The sequence below is a fragment of the Paroedura picta genome, chromosome 13 (genome assembly GCF_049243985.1).
Source record: "Paroedura picta isolate Pp20150507F chromosome 13, Ppicta_v3.0, whole genome shotgun sequence".
In the NCBI taxonomy this organism is placed as follows: domain Eukaryota; kingdom Metazoa; phylum Chordata; class Lepidosauria; order Squamata; family Gekkonidae; genus Paroedura; species Paroedura picta.
Genome location: NC_135381.1, coordinates 44,117,458 through 44,134,347, shown reverse-complemented (window position 1 = coordinate 44,134,347; position 16,890 = coordinate 44,117,458). Strand labels below are relative to the sequence as shown.

The 16,890-nt window shown below is 50.7% G+C and overlaps 1 protein-coding gene across 3 annotated transcripts in view; it reads left to right on the top strand.

Moving 5' to 3' along the window:
* Positions 1–369: 369 nt before the first annotated feature.
* LOC143822353 (actin-binding protein WASF3-like) overlaps positions 370–16,890 on the top strand; it is a 53,473-nt gene continuing 36,952 nt past the window's right edge. For 2 of the 3 annotated variants that reach the window (XM_077307375.1, XM_077307372.1), the window contains exon 1: positions 371–599. The gene's annotated coding sequence lies outside the window, so the exon portion shown is untranslated. Of the gene's footprint in view, positions 600–16,890 lie in introns of all 3 variants that reach the window. The other variant, XM_077307373.1, reaches the window with a different exon arrangement.

Genomic DNA, 16,890 nt, shown 5'->3' with positions numbered 1-16,890 from the left:
TGGCCTCCATGCCCTGTTGTTGGCTCTCCAGAGGAACTGGGTGTCCACTGTTTGAAATGGGAGGTTGGACTAGCTGACTCTTATGTTCCACTACCCCCCGCCCTGCCTAATATCTGGGGATTCCCCATCCCAGAGCTGGTAACCCTGGAACAGGATTTCAGGCAGAAAAGCTGAGCTCTGGGAGAGCCACGGCCCAGGCTCTGAGGGGGGAGAAGGTGTCTTCTCCAGCTGCTCGGTCTCCTGGGCGCCCCTCCCCAGGCTCAGCATCCAAGGGATCTCTGTGAGTGGGGGGTGGGGGGGGGGGTGGGAGCTGTCCGGAGGCGCATGCGCAGCGACCGCACTGCGGAGCCCAGCTAGGCGAAGCTGGCAGACCCGCGCAGGCGCGCGCGTGCACGGCGGCCAGGCAGGAGCCGGAGCTGCAGCTGCGCTCGCCGTCGCCTCTGTGGGCAGCCAGCCGGCCGGCCGGACCATGCCCAACGGAGCCGGGAGCCGCAGTCCCGGGCGGCCTGCCCGCCGCCGCTGACCCCCCCCCCCCCGCCCCGGCCGCCCGGCCAACGCAGAGCTCGCAGCAGAGGCGGCCGCGCGGGGCTCCTGGCAAGGTGGGCGATGCACAGAGCTGCTGGCAGAGGTGCCAGCGCCGGGGGGGGGGGGGATGCCAGCCTTGGCACCTGGCTCGGGGCGGCCGGGAGGGGGGCTCCTACCTGTCGGGCTGGGGGCGGCAGGGGCCGGGGCCGGGGCAGGGCAGGGCTGGGCAGGGCTGGGCTGGCTCAGCGCGCGGCGGGGAGTGGGCGGCAGCCGCGGAGCTCGGCCCCTGGCCGGCGCTTGCTCGAAGATGTGGGCACGGCTGGCGGCGTGCAGGGCGGGCGGCGTGCCGAGGCAGAGCCACGCGGGGGCGGCTGCGGGAGGACGGCAGGGAAGACCGTCGCCCCCCGCCTTGCAGCTCTCCCCGGCGGGCGCAGGGGGATGCGCGCCTGGGGATCGAGCGCAGCCGACCGTGGGCAGCTCCGGCCGCGCGAGTCCCAGTGCTGGTCGCGTTGGTTCTCCTGAGCAGAAAAAAAACCCTCTCTCCGATTCTCAGTCCGTCCCCAAAGGCAGAGTATGAATTGGACCGCCCGGGGAGGTTTCCGGATGCCCTTTGAGGGGTGGTCGCATCCCTCTCCCCCGCCCCGCTTGCGTGCGTGTGTGTGGGAGAAGGGCAGGCACAGGGTGGACCCTGAATCACGGAAGAGCTCCCATTTGAGGTCTTGTGAGCAGGAGGAGGCCTCGGGTCATGTGCAGAGTGCATTCATTCTCTCACTGCTGCGTCCCGCCGTGAAAGGGGCAAAGAAGGAGAGAGAAAAGAGGGCTGAGCCCCCGCCCGTCTTGTTTTAGAAGTTGAGGGACCGCTGGCAAGGAGGAGGGCGCCCTAGAGCCAGGCTGGGCTTTCCGGGGGTGTTGCTCTCGCCTGCTGCTCCGGTTCTTGCCTGCAATTGTCAGTTGGCAGCCGTTTCGGTTGGCATGGGGATGGGAGGGAGGGAGGACAGCAGGGGGCGGGGGGGGGGGAGCCCTGAGGTGGGTTGGGCTTTGGCCCGGCTACAGGGCCTGAGATCCCTGCCCGGCCCAGCCCAGGCTAGTCCGATCTCATCGGGTCCCAGAAGCCAAGCGGGGTCGGTCCTGCTTAGTATTTGGATGGGAGACCACCCTGAGCGGGATCAACGAGACCAGCCTGATCTTGTTCGCTCTCAGACGCTGACTGGGGTGGGGCGGTCCAGGGTGGCTATGCAAACGCAGGCAAGGGCAAACCGCCTCTGAACCTCCCTTGAGGGGCTCACCAAAGTCAGCGGCGACAACGGCCATTAATCCCACCATTAAGGTACCCGACAACTTGTCTGTGGGGTGGGTGTTCCCAGGGAGGACGTCCAAAGCTCTCAGGTGTCTCTTGATACCCTGGCCTTTTTCTTCTTTGCTCCCCGGACATTTGGAGGTACGTCTCGAAAGACCCAAAGGGTATTTTGGGAGGGGGCAGGAAGGGTCATCCCTCTGGCAAAGAGGCTGGTCTGACTTTTCCCTGGTTTGAGGCTGCTCCATTTGACAAGCATGTCTTGCTGAATTTCCTAGCAGGGGTGGGCAAAACTACAATTGTCATGATCCCCTGACAGCTGGAGGGCCACAGTTTCTCATCCCTGCTTTAAAGCATCCTTCTGTTAAAGAACACACCTGTTAAAAAGGAGCTGGTGGTAGGGATTGCCTTCAAGTCTCAGCTGATTTATGTTGACCTGCAGTGGTCAGAGGTGTCTAGCCATCACCTGCTTCTGCGTAGTATCCCAACTCTCCCTTGTTGGTCTCCCCTCCAAGCACCTTCCAGAGCTGACCCTGTTTAGCTTCCAGGTACTGATGAGACAGTGTTAACCTGGGCCACTCAGGTAAGGGCAAAAAGGAGTTATCACTGGGATCTGTTGTAAAAAATCTTTGCTGCGTCTTTGAATCCAGTCTCTCCCAGGCATGAAGTGTCTGGCCAAATCTAGATGAACGGATGCAGGGGGGAGGAACAGCGGCAGAACTGGGCTTTCTCTCCTCTCGGTTTTTCCCAGCTGCAGGCACGTAACATAAGGGATGCTGCAGTCTCATTCACTTGCATGGCGGGGTCAAGTTCAGGCATAAAAGAGAACGGTAGCCCTGCACTCGGATCTGGTTCTTCCAGATGGAAGAGAAAGCAAGCCTGTCTCTGGCTTGGAGTTCTTAAAACCGTGGAGTGTATGTATGTATGTATGTTTGTACGTGTGGGGGATGAAGATGCTAAACCTTCTTGCACCGAGAAAAGCCGCATCCCCGGATATCAGCCACCCGCCCAAAAGCCCCTCTGCCAGTCATTTAGTTTTCTGTTCAAAGGTGATTCTTGGCGTGGAGGAGTGTTTGGTCATGCGAGCTCCCACTTGTAGTTTGAAGAGGCACAGCTCTTTCGGAGTATCCGTTGCCTTGGCGGGAGGGGAAGTGGGGCTTCTCTCGGTAGCCTTGGGAATTCTGTCACTCTGAGGCCGATGCCGCCCATGTGGAAAAGGCTGAGAGCAATCGTGGCGCAGCGGGTTAATCCCCACTTCCACATGACATTGCCCCCAGGGCGGGCCTCTCCTGGGCCAGGGGCAGGTGAAGCTGCTGTTGCCCCACTTTAAAGGAACAGATACCTATAAATCTCCCCCCCCCCCCAGGTTACATCTCTTGGGATGCACAAATCCGGGGCGGACTGGTTCTGCTGCCCAAATGTGTCATAGAATCATAGAATCATAGAATCATAGAGTTGGAAGGGGCCATACAGGCCATCTAGTCCAACCCCCTGCTCAACGCAGGATCAGCCCTAAGCATCCTAAAGCATCCAAGAAAAGTGTGCATCCAACCTTTGCTTGAAGACTTCCAGTGAGGGGGCGCTCACCACCTCCTTAGGCAGCCTATTCCACTGCTGAACTACTCTGACTGTGAAAAACTTTTTCCTGATATCTAGCCTATATCGTTGTACTTGAAGTTTAAACCCATTACTGCGTGTCCTCTCCTCTGCAGCCAGCAGAAACAGCATCCTGCCCTCCTCCAAGTGACAACCTTTCAAATACTTAAAGAGGGCTATCATGTCCCCTCTCAACCTCCTTTTCTCCAGGCTGAACATTCCCAAGTCCCTCAACCTATCTTCATAGGGCTTGGTCCCTTGGCCCCAGATCATCTTCGTCGCTCTCCTCTGTACCTTTTCAATTTTATCGACGTCCTTCTTGAAGTGAGGCCTCCAGAACTGCACACAGTACTCCAGGTGTGGTCTGACCAGTGCCGTATACAATGGGACTATGACATCTTGTGATTTTGATGTGATGCCTCTGTTGATACAGCCCAAAATGGCATTTGCCTTTTTTACCGCTGCATCACACTGCCTGCTCATGTTTAGTTTACAATCCACAAGTACCCCAAGGTCTCGTTCACACACAGTGCTACCTAGAAGCGTATCCCCCATCCAGTAGGCATGCTTTTCATTTTTCTGACCCAGATGCAGAACTTTACACTTATCTTTATTAAATTGCATCTTGTTCTCATTTGCCCATTTTTCCATTGTGTTCAGATCTCGTTGAACTCTGTCTCTATCTTCCGGAGTATTTGCCAGTCCTCCCAATTTGGTGTCATCTGCAAACTTGATGAGTAGTCCCTCCACCCCCTCATCTAGATCATTAATAAATATGTTAAAAAGTACCGGGCCGAGCACCGAGCCCTGAGGTACCCCGCTACTCACCTCTCTCCAGTCTGATGAAACACCCTTGACAACAACTCTTTGAGTGCGGTTCTCTAACCAATTCCCTATCCACCTAACTATCTGAAAATCCAGATTGCAGTCCTTCAACTTATCCATCAGAACATCATGGGGAACCTTGTCAAAAGCTTTACTAAAATCCAAGTAAATGACATCAACCGAATTTCCCCGATCCAGCAAACCTGTTACTTGGTCAAAAAAGGAAACTAGGTTGGTCTGGCAGGACCTGTTGGAGACAAATCCATGCTGACTTCCTTGGATCACCAAATTGTCCTCCAGATGTTTGCAGATCGCTCCCTTTAATATCTGCTCCATTATCTTCCCCACAACAGAGGTCAGACTCACTGGTCTGTAGTTTCCTGGGTCATCCTTCCTCCCTTTTTTGAAGATCGGAATAACGTTTGCTCTTTTCCAGCCCTCCGGGACATCTCCAGTCCTTAAAGAGGTTCCGAAGATGATGGACAAGGGCTGTGCAAGTTCTCTGGAAAGTTCTTTGAGTACTCTCGGGTGCATTTCATCTGGACCAGGGGATTTGAACTCATCCAGTGCAGCTAAATGCCTCTCGACAACCTCTCTATCCATGTTAACCTGCCACCCAGACACTATCCTTTGGCTACAGCCATCTCTAGATGTGCCTAAACACTTTGACCTGTGGGAAAAAACAGATGTAAAATAGGCACTAAGCCTTTCTGCTTTCTCTGCATCTTTCATTAGAGTTTGTCCATCCGCACCCAACAGTGGGCCTATTGCCTCCTTTACTTTACGTTTGCTCCTCACATAACTGAAAAATCTTTTCTTGTTACAATGGGCTTCCCTGGCCAATCTTAGCTCACTCTCAGCTTTGGCCTTTCTGATGATTGATCTACAGTGCCTAGTAACCTGTAGGTACTCTTCTTTAGAGCTCTGTCCTTCCCTCCATTTCCTGAACATTTTCCTTTTCTTTCTTAGTTCCTCTTGAAGTTCTCTGTTCATCCAAATAGGCTTCTTAGAGCTCCTGCAGTGTTTCGTATTTCTGGAATAGTCATTGATTGAGCATGCAATAGCTCTTGTTTGAGTAGCGCCCACCCTTCACATGCTCCCTTCCCTTCCAGCATTCTCGTCCATGGTATGACACTCATCATGTCTCTGAGTTTATTAAAGTTTGCCCTACGAAAATCCAACATCCGCGTCTGGCTACAAGCTTCCTTGGCTCCCCATCTCAAAAGGAATTCTATGAGGACATGGTCACTTCCCCCTAGGGTCCCCACCTCCTTCACCTCATCCACCAACTCTTGCCTGTTGGTCAGTATTAAGTCCAGTATGGCTGAACCTCTTGTGGGTTCATCTACCATTTGATAAATGAAATTGTCAGCCAGGCAGGTCAGAAACTTGCATGACTGAGGACGCTTCGCAGAGTTAGTTTCCCAGCACACATCTGGGAAATTGAAGTCACCCATGATGACAAGGTCCTGCCGTTTGGATATTTTCTCAAGCTGCTCACAAAGTGCAGCATCCACATCCTCTCGTTGGTCAGGTGGTCGGTAGCAGACACCAACCACCACACTGTTTGTTTTCCCCTCGCTTATTTTCACCCAGATGCTTTCCACTGCAGTTATGCTCTCCTTCACTAGAATTTCCTGACAGGTAAGCCCTTTCCTCACATACAGTGCCACTCCTCCACCTCTTCGATCTATTCTGTTTTTTCTGAACAGTTCATATCCATCCACCATTACATTCCATTCATGAGAATCATTCCACCAAGTTTCTGTGATGCCTACTAGATCATACCTTTCCATCAGCATGAGAAGTTCCAGCTCTTCCTTTTTATTGCCCATGCTTCGGGCGTTAGTATAAAGACAACTGAATCCTTTTACTTTTGGTTCCCTATGAGCTGGCCTTGCCGGTTGGGCTGCCTCCGATCGTTTTCCTTCCATACACTCCCTATGTTGATCGTCTCCTTCCCCTAGTGGCTTTAGTTTAAAGCTCTCCTGATGAATCTCCCCAGGTTCCTGCCAAACACATTCTTCCCCAGTTTCGATAAGTGCAGTCCATCAGGTGCTAGTAGGCCTTCCTCAAGAAAGCCTATCCCATGGTCCCAGAAACCAAATCTCTCCTGCCGGCACCAACTACGCAGCCAGTGATTCACCTCCATTATCTTCCTCTCCTGATGCATTCCTCTTCCCTTGACAGGCAAGATTGAAGAGAATACCACTTGTGCCCCCATTTGCTTGAGCTTCCTCCCCAGATCTTGATAGTCTTTTTTAATAGGAGCGATGGTATTCAGGGACATGTCATTCGTTCCCACATGGACCATCACAAATGGGTAGCGATCCGTAGATTTGAGGAGTTTGGGCAGCCTTTCTGAAACATCTTTAATTTTCGCCCCTGGCAAGCAACACACCTCTCGGGTTAGGGGGTCTGGCCCAGCCACATGGCGATCCATTCCTCTTAGCAGGGAGTCTCCAATTACCAGTACTCTCCTTTTTTTTTTCTTCTCAACTCCATTTCCTTCTGTCCCTGTGGCCTCTTCCCTTTGTCTTAGAGTTTGTTTTGGGACCTCTTCCCTTGTTGACCCTTGCACCTCCTCTGCAAGGGCCTGAAATCTATTCTGGAGCTCCAAAGGCCCCGAGAACTGTCTCGCCCTTCGCCGTTCAGTCTTTTTCCGAACTGCCTGCAGAGGCTCCCTATTGTGGTCAATCTCCTTGTCCTCTTCAGGACTGGTTGTATTCTCTTTATTCTCTTTATTCCATGTTGCAGAGCTCTGGACTACGGACTCCTCCCCTTTCTTACTTTGGGTCAGAGTAATAATTCTGTTTTCTAGTCCCCTAATCTTTTCCTCCAAAAGTCTTACCAGCTTACACTTGTCCTCTGTGGGCAGAACACACAGCGCTGCTGTAGCACATCAGTGGTGGCCTGTAGTGGTGCTGCTGATGTGGAATCGCCCTGAGAGTCTTCCGTTGTGCCTCAGAGATTGGGCTACCATGAGCCTCCCTGAGGATCAGGGGCTCAAGTCAGCACCATAACTATCTCCTTCTAGAATCAGGGCTAGCTTCTAACACAGGGGTTCCCAAACTTTTTGGGCTGCCATCCCCTTGGCTCCCAGGCCACATCCTTAGCACCCACCACCCACATAGGAACACCCCCCAGTTCTACTGCAAATTAAAAACACACTATACTGCCTACACTTCATTTCTGGTTGCTATGCAGCAGCCATATCTTAGTCTGGAAAATACATAAGTTCTTTGTAAAAGTCATTTGTAAAAGTCACTTTGGGGCCTCACTTGGGAGGAAGATGGGTAAAGGGAGGGGGGGGAGGGACAAGCAATGAAAATTCCCCTGGCCAGGAGCAAGCAGGAGAAGGCTTTTCCAGCCTCCCAGCGGTGGAGACTTTTGGGGAAGGGTGAAGAGATTTGGGGTTTGGGAAAGACAGAATCTCAGCAGGAATAGGACCCGCTCCAGCCCACCTTCTGAAGCTGCTGTTTTCTTCAGGAAGTTGAGCAGGGTTGGTCCTGGTCAGCACTGGGAGACCCCCAAGGAAGTCCCAGGTGGCTACCACAGAGAGGTGGGCAGTAGCAAACCAACTTGGAACGTATCTCACCAAGAAAATGCAGCTGCAGCAGGAATCATTGGCCTGCTGCCCCTCTACTGCCCCCAAATTCCTCACTGCCCCCCGGATCCTTCCACCTCCCCCAGTGGGGGGATACCACCCACTTTGGCCACGCGTATTCTAATGCTATGACCTCTCATGCCATCATGTCAGTCTCTTCAGTGGTAAGAATATAAGGTGGAAAGAGGAAGGGGATTGGAGGAAGGGGATTGGCTTTGAGACTCCTTCTGGTAGAGACAAGCGGGGTATAAAAACCAACTCATTTTCCCTGGAAGAAGTCCTGCTGGATTGGATTTAGGGGGTCCATCTAATCCCCAGAGTGGCCAAAGGGATCTCCGGAAGAGCCCAACATACATGGCCAAGAGGACGCCTTCCCCTGATGGTGGCTCCTGATACTGGGATTCAGAGGCTGACTGCCCTCGAGTGTGGAGGTTCCTTTCAGCAGCCTTTGAACCTCCATGAGTCTGTTGAATCTTCATTTAAAGCTATCTATGCTTGTAGCCATTGGTACATCCTCTGGCAAGCAGCAGGCTGGATTAAGAAGGTCTGTGAACCTTTCATTTTATTTGCCTCACCGTTCCGGCACTCAATGTGATTGTTCAGGGTCATCCCACAATCTGGCTGCTTGGATTGCTGTTGAATAGAAGCGGATGCATGAAGATATTGGTTGCTACAGCAGGTCTCTCTTCCCCCTCCAGCACGCACTCTTCAGCGTTTCAGGCTGCAGGCACAGACTGGGGTGTGAGTTCTGCCTCTGGCTGGTCAGGTGCCTTCTAGAAAGTTTCCCTCGTTTGTACCCTGCAGGTTTTGGGATTCAGAGGTATGCTGCCTCTGAGCCTGAAGGCTTCATTGGTGTATTGCAGGGGCTCATGGGAATTGTAGTCTATGGACATCCGGAGGGCCACAGTTTGACCACCCCTGGTCTATCGAGACTATAGACACCGATGGACTGCTCTGCCTCTGTCAATCTGCCTAATTCTCTTTTGAGGCCATCAAACCCAGAAGGTACTACCACATCCGCTTGGCAGCAAATTCCCTAATTTATGCATTCAGTGATGGACTTTCTTCTCTCAAACCGACCGGCTTTGCTGGCTGATCTGGCTTTGTCCTCCTGCAGAGAGGGGGAACCTTTCTCCTCCGCCCCAATTGCCGCTCTCCAAATGGGTCGTGATTTTAGAAGTTAGCCAAACCCTCTCCCTTATTTACAGTTGACGGCATTATTTACTGCAGCGTAATCACTTCCTTCCCAAGCTGATGTTCACGTGCCTTCCTGCTTGGCACCGGCCCAGATGCAGTCAAATGGAAGCTCATTACCACTTTCATGAGGGAAGCTAATCTAATCCCTTGGCCATTCCGCAGTATATCCTCATCACAGAAGGCAGGGAGAAAATAGACCACAAATTCCTCCCGCAGTCCCTTTCCCATATTTGAGGGATGGTTCTGACAGCCGGGGGACTTCCCTATTAGTGTTTCAGTAGGATGTCATTTTCGGATGAGTATGATCCCGTTAAAGTGGCACACTTGGAAATCTCTTGATTGCTATGCCGAGAGATTCCAGGGCTTCCATGGGTGATGACAGACTAAATTAGGGGTTACCAACGTGGCTCCATTGCACCGCCTGACACCATTCCTGTAACCTGCCAAATGTTTTGAAAAGGTGGGGCTCTTACACTGCAGGGCTTCTGATTGGCCATTGGGATCTCATAGAACCTTGAGAGACACTGTGTGACCAAGATCAACCCTTCTCATAGTAGAACCTTGAGAGACATTGTGTTGGGTTTCATGCTGGGTGTCAGCTAAGGTGGCAAATCACATGGTGTATTAAAAGTCAACTTGTACTGTGATTTTGTGCGTGAGGAATGCACACGGGGGAAATGTTCAAGCAATTAGAGTTCCATCTGGTCCCCCTCCTCTGCTGTCTTCATTCCCCCCCTCCCCATTCAAGAAAAGAAAGAAAGAGGCTCCTTGGTTCTCCCCCTCTTCTGAGCTTCCCTAATCACATGCAGAACACTTTCTATTTCAATTGGTGTGTGTGTGTGGGGGGGGGAATAGAGGATGACCTGTGTTCAAATCAATCTGAATTCAGCAGGATCCACAACAGAATAAACAAAGTAAGTGCAGAATCAGTCGCCTATCCTTTCAAGATGCTGAGTCAGCGTTGGGAAGAGCACTCACTGTGACCTCTGTCAGGCTCCTTTGTTTCTTTTCCTCCTTCCCTTGCCTGCTCCTGCCATTGAATAAAACTGGAGTCTTGCTGGCTACAGTAGAAGAAGGAGCTGGTGAAGAGAGGAGCTGTCCAGGGCCTTTGGGAGATGTTTTTGTCACCTAGGTCTCTCAGTCATGTTTGTCCTCTGGCTGGGTTATGGGCCCAGGAAATGCCACCAGTTACCTCCTGTGCCACAGAGTCCCTGCAGCACCCTGATGCCTTTTTAATTCTGCCACTTCAAGTAATCATTTGGATGGTTTGCCCAGAGAGCCAGCCCTGGAGCTGTCTAAACAGACAGGTAGGATTTCAGGCTGGCGTTCTGTCAAACTGTGCTGTAGGATCCCTGCATCAGTTGCTAGAGCAGCGGCTTCAGTCGGAGCCGACCCAGTCACAATAGAGGCTCAGAGGCAGGCTTCTGAATATTCAGGAAGGGGAGAGGAAGGTTCTGGTGTATCTTTCTTCTGTGTTGGTTACTTTTTGCAGCCAGCATCTTCCACCTCCCCACTGCAGTAACAGCCCCTGTAACATGGTTTAGGCAGAGAGTGTGTGATTTGCCCAACAGCTGCCATGGCAGAGGAAAGGTTCAAACCAGTTTCTTATGTGACACTTTGACCACTGCACCAAGCTGGTTCTCATTGATTAGGTGATGTGGCTCAAGTAGCAAAGAATATGTTCCTCCTTCAAGTTTTGCAGAAGAAGAAATGCAAATAGAAACTAGTCTTTCATATGGAAACAGTCAGTTGCATTTCTTACATGGGTTCCACCACACTTATGGCGTTCAGAGTTTCCAAGGAAACTTCTGCCTTTTCATCGCTGTATAGGTACAAGAGATACACGTTATTTCAGAGACACGAGAGCATTTTTTTCTGTAGAAAAGGGGGCTCCAGGTTCCTCTGCCCACCAGATGTCTGTTGAATATCGAGGAGCTTTGACTTTCTTTGCCGAGGTTGGGCAATCTTGTAACACCAAAGTAACACCTTTTCCGGCGTCTGTTGCAAATGGAGAAGAAATAGGGTAGAAACAGCAAGAGAGACTTCTCTTTGTATGATATCCACTGTTGTTTTTGAAATTTGCAATGCATCAGTGGTTATAGCCTTCACCGTGCAGATATGCTGCTTGTCTTGTTTTATTCGTTATGGTAATTATTTGTGATGGTAATATTTGGGATTTGGAAGAATGCAGGATATTTATTTATCTATGTTTATTTGTTGGGCTTCTAGGCCTCCCCTCTCCAAAATGGTCTTGGGGCGATTTACACCAGTCTCACAAATATAATCCCCCATACAATATCATTAAAATACAATATCATTAAAATCCTAAAACTGGATGAATCTAAAACTGTTAACCAAATGGTCACTCTGTCATTTTATCCTCCACGATGAGCCTGGGATTATAATAGATAGAACTCCGGTTTTCAAACAGGCTCGGATGGAGAAAGAAGGGTCTAGGGCAGGTTTCCTCAACTAGGGTTTTGTGAAACCCTGGGGTTTCTTGATGACCTTGGAAGGGTTTCCCAAATGGGTGGGAGTTAATTAATCTTTTAATATATTAAACATTTATTGGGTGATATGACCATATATAGGAGCCTCTTGTGGCGCAGACTGGTAAGCGGCAGAAATGCTGTCTGAAGTTGTCTGCCCATGAGGCTGGGAGTTCGATCACAGCAGCCGGCTCAAGGTTGACTCAGCCTTCCATCCTTCAGAGTTTGGTAAAATGAGTACCCAGCTTGCTGGGGGGTAAAACGGTAAGGACTGGGGAAGGCACTGGCAAGGCCACCCCGTATCAAGTCTGCCAAGAAAACGCTAGAGGGTCAGATATGACTCGGTGCTTGCACAGGGGATACCTTTACCTTTATGACCATATATGGTCATGTCAACCCACTCCCCAAATGGTTGATGATGGGCCTGGAGAGGCCTGCACGATCACTCTTGCAGTTTCTTGAGGCTTGAGGAATGTTTCAGGGGTTCCTTAAGGGTAGAAAATTGACAAAGGCAGTCCAGAAACCAAGGCAAGTTAGGTATGCCTTTAAGTTTTCCATCGGAGTGATAGGCAAGTAGTTCAGCAGTGGAACTGGTTGCCTAAGGAGGTGGTGAGCTCCTCCTCACTGGTGTTCTTAAAGTGGTGGCTGGAAAGATATCATTGAAGCTTTAGACTGATCCTATACTGAGCAGAGGGTTGGACTAGATGCCCTTCATGGCCCCTTCCAGCTCTATGATTCTCACAATCAGAAACAGTTCCTGGCTGCTCTCTACATGCTTGCTCAAGGCGCCAAGCCAGCACACCAATGAGCTGTTCCCAGCTTTTTTGCAGGGTATGGAAATGACTGTGCTTCAGTGTATTCTGCAAGGGAAAGGATTGTCTCCAGAAGGCATGCATTCCGAATAAAATGGCAACACCATGCCCCAGCTTAGCAAGTGCATTGAGCTGGACGGAACAAGTGGAACAGAAACAGCTTGGGGAGGTCGACACAACCGGCAGAGCAGAGATGCTGAAAAGGCTTGATGGACACATTTTTGGAAGCTTGAAAATGCCATTGGAGAAAGTGACTGTCTGCAACTAGAAAACCGGCATGCTTCCCATGGTGATGCTCATCCTTACGGGAGAACCAAGCAGAAGGGCTGCAACTGAGTGGTTTGGAGGAGCTGGACTCTGGGTATCCAGGAGATCTGGGACTCCTTACAGATAAACAGTCATGTACCTTTGGTTGACTGCCAGTCATCTGATCTCTTGTTTCATTCATCTTTGTCCCACCTTTCCTCCAAGGAACTCCCGGTTTCCTTCTCACAAAAGCCCTGCTGGCTGGAGAGAGACTGATTGCCCCAAGGTCATTACAAGGTCAGCCAGTGCAGTCAAATGTTAGAAAGTGCAGGGGGGGGGGTTCTGGATCTCCCAGGCACTTGTTTGATGGGCTAGCCATCGTCTGTTGTTGACATCTCATTGTCTGTCGCAGCAATTATAGTCAAACATTATGTCTCAAACTCCCTTCTGTAAGTGGCATCTGGCATCTTTCTGTTGCAGAGGTGGTGGCTACAAGCACAGGCAACTTCGTGAGGGGATTGGAGAAACATCTGGAGCAGAGGTCTGTCAGTGACAAGTGGGCACAAAGTATAGATGGAACAGTCTGTCTGGGGTAGTGAGTGTCTGATTTCTTGTGATTTGGGGTGCACACAATGGGAAGGCTTCTGGAGTTCTGGCTCCACTGGTGGAACATCTGATGGCCCCTGAGTTTTGGCCAATGAGTGCTGGGCTGGATGGGCGATTGGCCTGATCCAACATGGCTTCCCTGGGAAGTGGGAACAGTGATAAATAAATGTAATAAATGAATAATTTCTGGGGCAGCGATGCTCTGTCTTCTTAATGTTTGGGTGGCCGGAATGGGAGGGCTTCTGGAGTCCTGGCCCTGCTGGTGGACCTCCTGGTGGCAATAATTCATAACTGGAAGTTCTTGTTGGGCCTGAGAGTGGTCAGTATAGGCATTAGCTTCAGTTTCATGGGAGGGGAGGGGGCCCAGTGGAAGAAGATGGAGCTAAAAGACCTCAACCCAAAGCCTGGCAGAGGAGCTCTCTTTTGCAGGCTTTGCAAGAAAGAGCCAAGCCTCAGGAGTCCAGAAGGTCCAGGGCTTGGAATAGCTATTACTGGGGTCCTCAGCCAAGGATGCAGCTCCAAGAAGGTCCAGGTCATGGAGAGGAACCCTGGGTGTGACTTGGACTGGGCTGAATTTGGGATTGGCTTTCCCATGCTGTATCCTTCCCAGCTAGAGGCACTGGCATCCCAGGCTGTGGAGAACAGTTGGCACTGTTACTTGCTCTGTCCCATCCTTTGGCCTAGACTTGTAGGGTCTGTGCTCCAATTTGCTCACTGGCGCCCGTTCTACCTGGCAGTGGTGTCCCGTGATTGGCCGCCTGCAAGCCTTTTTAACTCAAGATGCTTGGAGTGGGCCTGGGATCTTCTGTATCCAAAGGGCATGCTCTGCCTTTGAGCTTCAGCCCCTCCCCTCCCTCCGTGGCAGGCCTGTTTGAATAGTGGTGTTCCTCAGAGACCCTCGAGGACATGAGCCATCATTTCAAGAAGTTTCTTCCTTGTTTCCTCATAAATATAATTATTGAGGTGGTGTAGTGTAGCCGGGTGTGATGGTTAAGAGCGACGGCATCTAATCTGGCGATCTGGCTTTGATCTCCCCTTTCCTCCACAGGCAGCCAGCTGGGTGCCCTTGGGGGAGTCACAGGCCTGTTGGAGCTGTTTTCACAGAGCAGTCCTGTCAGAAGCTCTCTCAGCCCCACCTCCCTCACAGGGCGTCTGTTGTGGGGAGAGGAAGGGAAGGCCATTGGAAGCCAATTTGAGAATCCTCCGGGCAGTGAAAAGTTAGGTATAAAACCAACTCTTCTTCTGATGCGAATGCATCCTTTGCTTTAAAAATAAGTGCCATATTTTAAAATATTGCTTTGGCAAACTTATTGCCTATAAAAGTAGGACTTGAACTCATCAGTTGTCTTTTCACTGTGTTGTTTATGTTCTGCAAAGGATCCAGAACCATCTGTGCCGCCTTCATTGTCTTCCCTACGAATTGTCTCTCCTGCGTTGGAGGAGGGGGGATCCGCTGCCCCCTCAAATGCCTGTGTTTCGCTTAGCAGCTTCTAGTGTTGATTAATCAGCTCACCCTTAATCTGCAGCTTCCACTTCAGACTTGTTAATGAGGTTTTTAAGGTAAACACGGACACCTGGTTCATTCCCGAGCAGAGTGGTCCTTAGGGGGATAGTCAGTGTCTGGGCGTGGGGTGCAAAGCCAAAAAGGGAAGCCTCACCAGAAAAGGTAGGAACCCAGAGGTTGAACTGCAAGAACAATGTTTAAAATTTTCTAATGTTCATTACATAAAGTGCTCTAATTCATATTGAAAAACATAGTCATCATGATGTAAGAACTTAACATTTCTAACTCCACATGGAGTAGACCAACATACTCCATACTCCATACCCAAACTGTGGGTCTGTCCCATGAACTCAGACTGGAAGCTGCTCTCAGGTCTCTGCCCCGGATCTGGCTCTGTTTTTTGACCCGTTCCGCTAGGGAGCCTTGTTAACTTTGTACTAAGGCAGTGGTTCTCAACCTGGGGGTCGCGACCCCCAGTGGGGCCGATCGATCCTTTTCCCAGGGGTTGCCACTGTGCTGCCCCTGCTGCCATACTGCTGCCGCTTTCCTAATGGCGCTGGAGTTGCACGCTACCAGTTCGGCGATCATGGAAGCTGGAGGCGGCCACCAGCACCCCTCCTCTCCACGCTGTGGCGCTGGCCACCTCGGCCTTCTGTGATCACCGAACCGACCACATGCAACCCTGCGACCCCCTTTGGGTCACCGAGGCTGCCGTGCTGCTGCCGTTGCGCTCCTGCCACTGCCTCAGCAGCCCAAAGGGGGTCGCACCATCAGGTATGTTGAGAACCACTGTAGTAAGGGAAGACCCATCTCTGTGATGAATGGAGAGTCTTGCAGAACTGATCTGTGATCCTCCAGCGGGATCTCTGCCAGTGGCGATTCGCCCTCCATTCAAGAGGCAGGCTGTGCTTTTCCCACAACAATGACGTCAACGGTACTTTTTTTTTGCTCATTCACACAGAAGTGAAGAGCAGGCCTCCACTGACAAAAGGAGAAAATAAAGAACTGTTTTTTTAAAATCTTTTAGCCACTCCTTTACATGTAGGACAGTTGTTGTCCAATCTCAGCTTCTCTTCATAACCTTTATTGTTTCCTTTATAAGTTTATGTATTCATTTTATGAAATAGTATACTTTGTTTACTGAGGATTTCGGGATTCATGTTGCGGTTTCCCCGTCCCTTTTTAGTATTGTATGTCACTTTCTGCATATTTGAATAGTGTTATTGAATTGCCTTCTGTTTGCAAATAATCAATATACTCGGGGATTTTCTGAATAATATTGTTGATGTTTATATTTATACACAGTGACTTTTGCCTCATTCTTTTCTGTGTCCAATCCTGGCATCTCCAATTGAGGGATCTTAAATGATAGGTACAGGAAGAGAACCTGTGGATTCCTAGAGATCCACAGCCAGTCAGAACAGAGAATATGAAGTCAGACGGATGCATGATCTAGTTCGGCATAAGTAAGCAGCACTGTATTCTCTGCAAGTTATATCTATCAATATCTATGTATTAATTACAGGAATTAATGATCACTGGTAGTGTGGGGCTGAACTCTGTGGCTTAATTATCTCATGAGACTGGTCAATTCCTGCAGAATGTTTATGCTACATAGAACTGTTTCGACTTGATTCCTTTTCTCTGGCTTGCTTGGTTTGGGTTTTTTTGCTGTCGAGTTGCAGCCAACTGATGTTCCCCATGGAACTTTAAAAGAAAAAAGTGTTCAATGGTGGTTGATCATCACCCAACTCTTTGTGGCAACCCTGGATGTCCTTGGTGGGCCCCCATCCAATAACTGCCCCAGGCTGACCCTGCTTAGCTCCTGAGGTCTGATGAGGTCAGACTTCCTGGACCACCCAAATCAGGGATTCTCTTGGAGAAGGTTCCACATTTGTGTATCTCCCCAGTTACAAAAGTTTTCTTTTTTAGCTTTATGTTTCATGGTTTAATTCTTCAAGCTGTGATATCAGATGGCCAGATGGAAATCTAGAGCCCTCCTGGGTTCCTGTCCTACAGTCTCAAAGGCCTTGGGAATGACTCTGGCATTTCTGTCCCCCAAGGTCTTTCCAGTCCGTGCATGCGCGTTTGTGCTGGGGCTGCCGTGCGTGCGCGGGCCCCCGGGCCGCCCTCTCCGCCCTCTCCGCCCACTACTCCGCAGCGGTCCACGGCAAGCGGAAGCTTGTGGA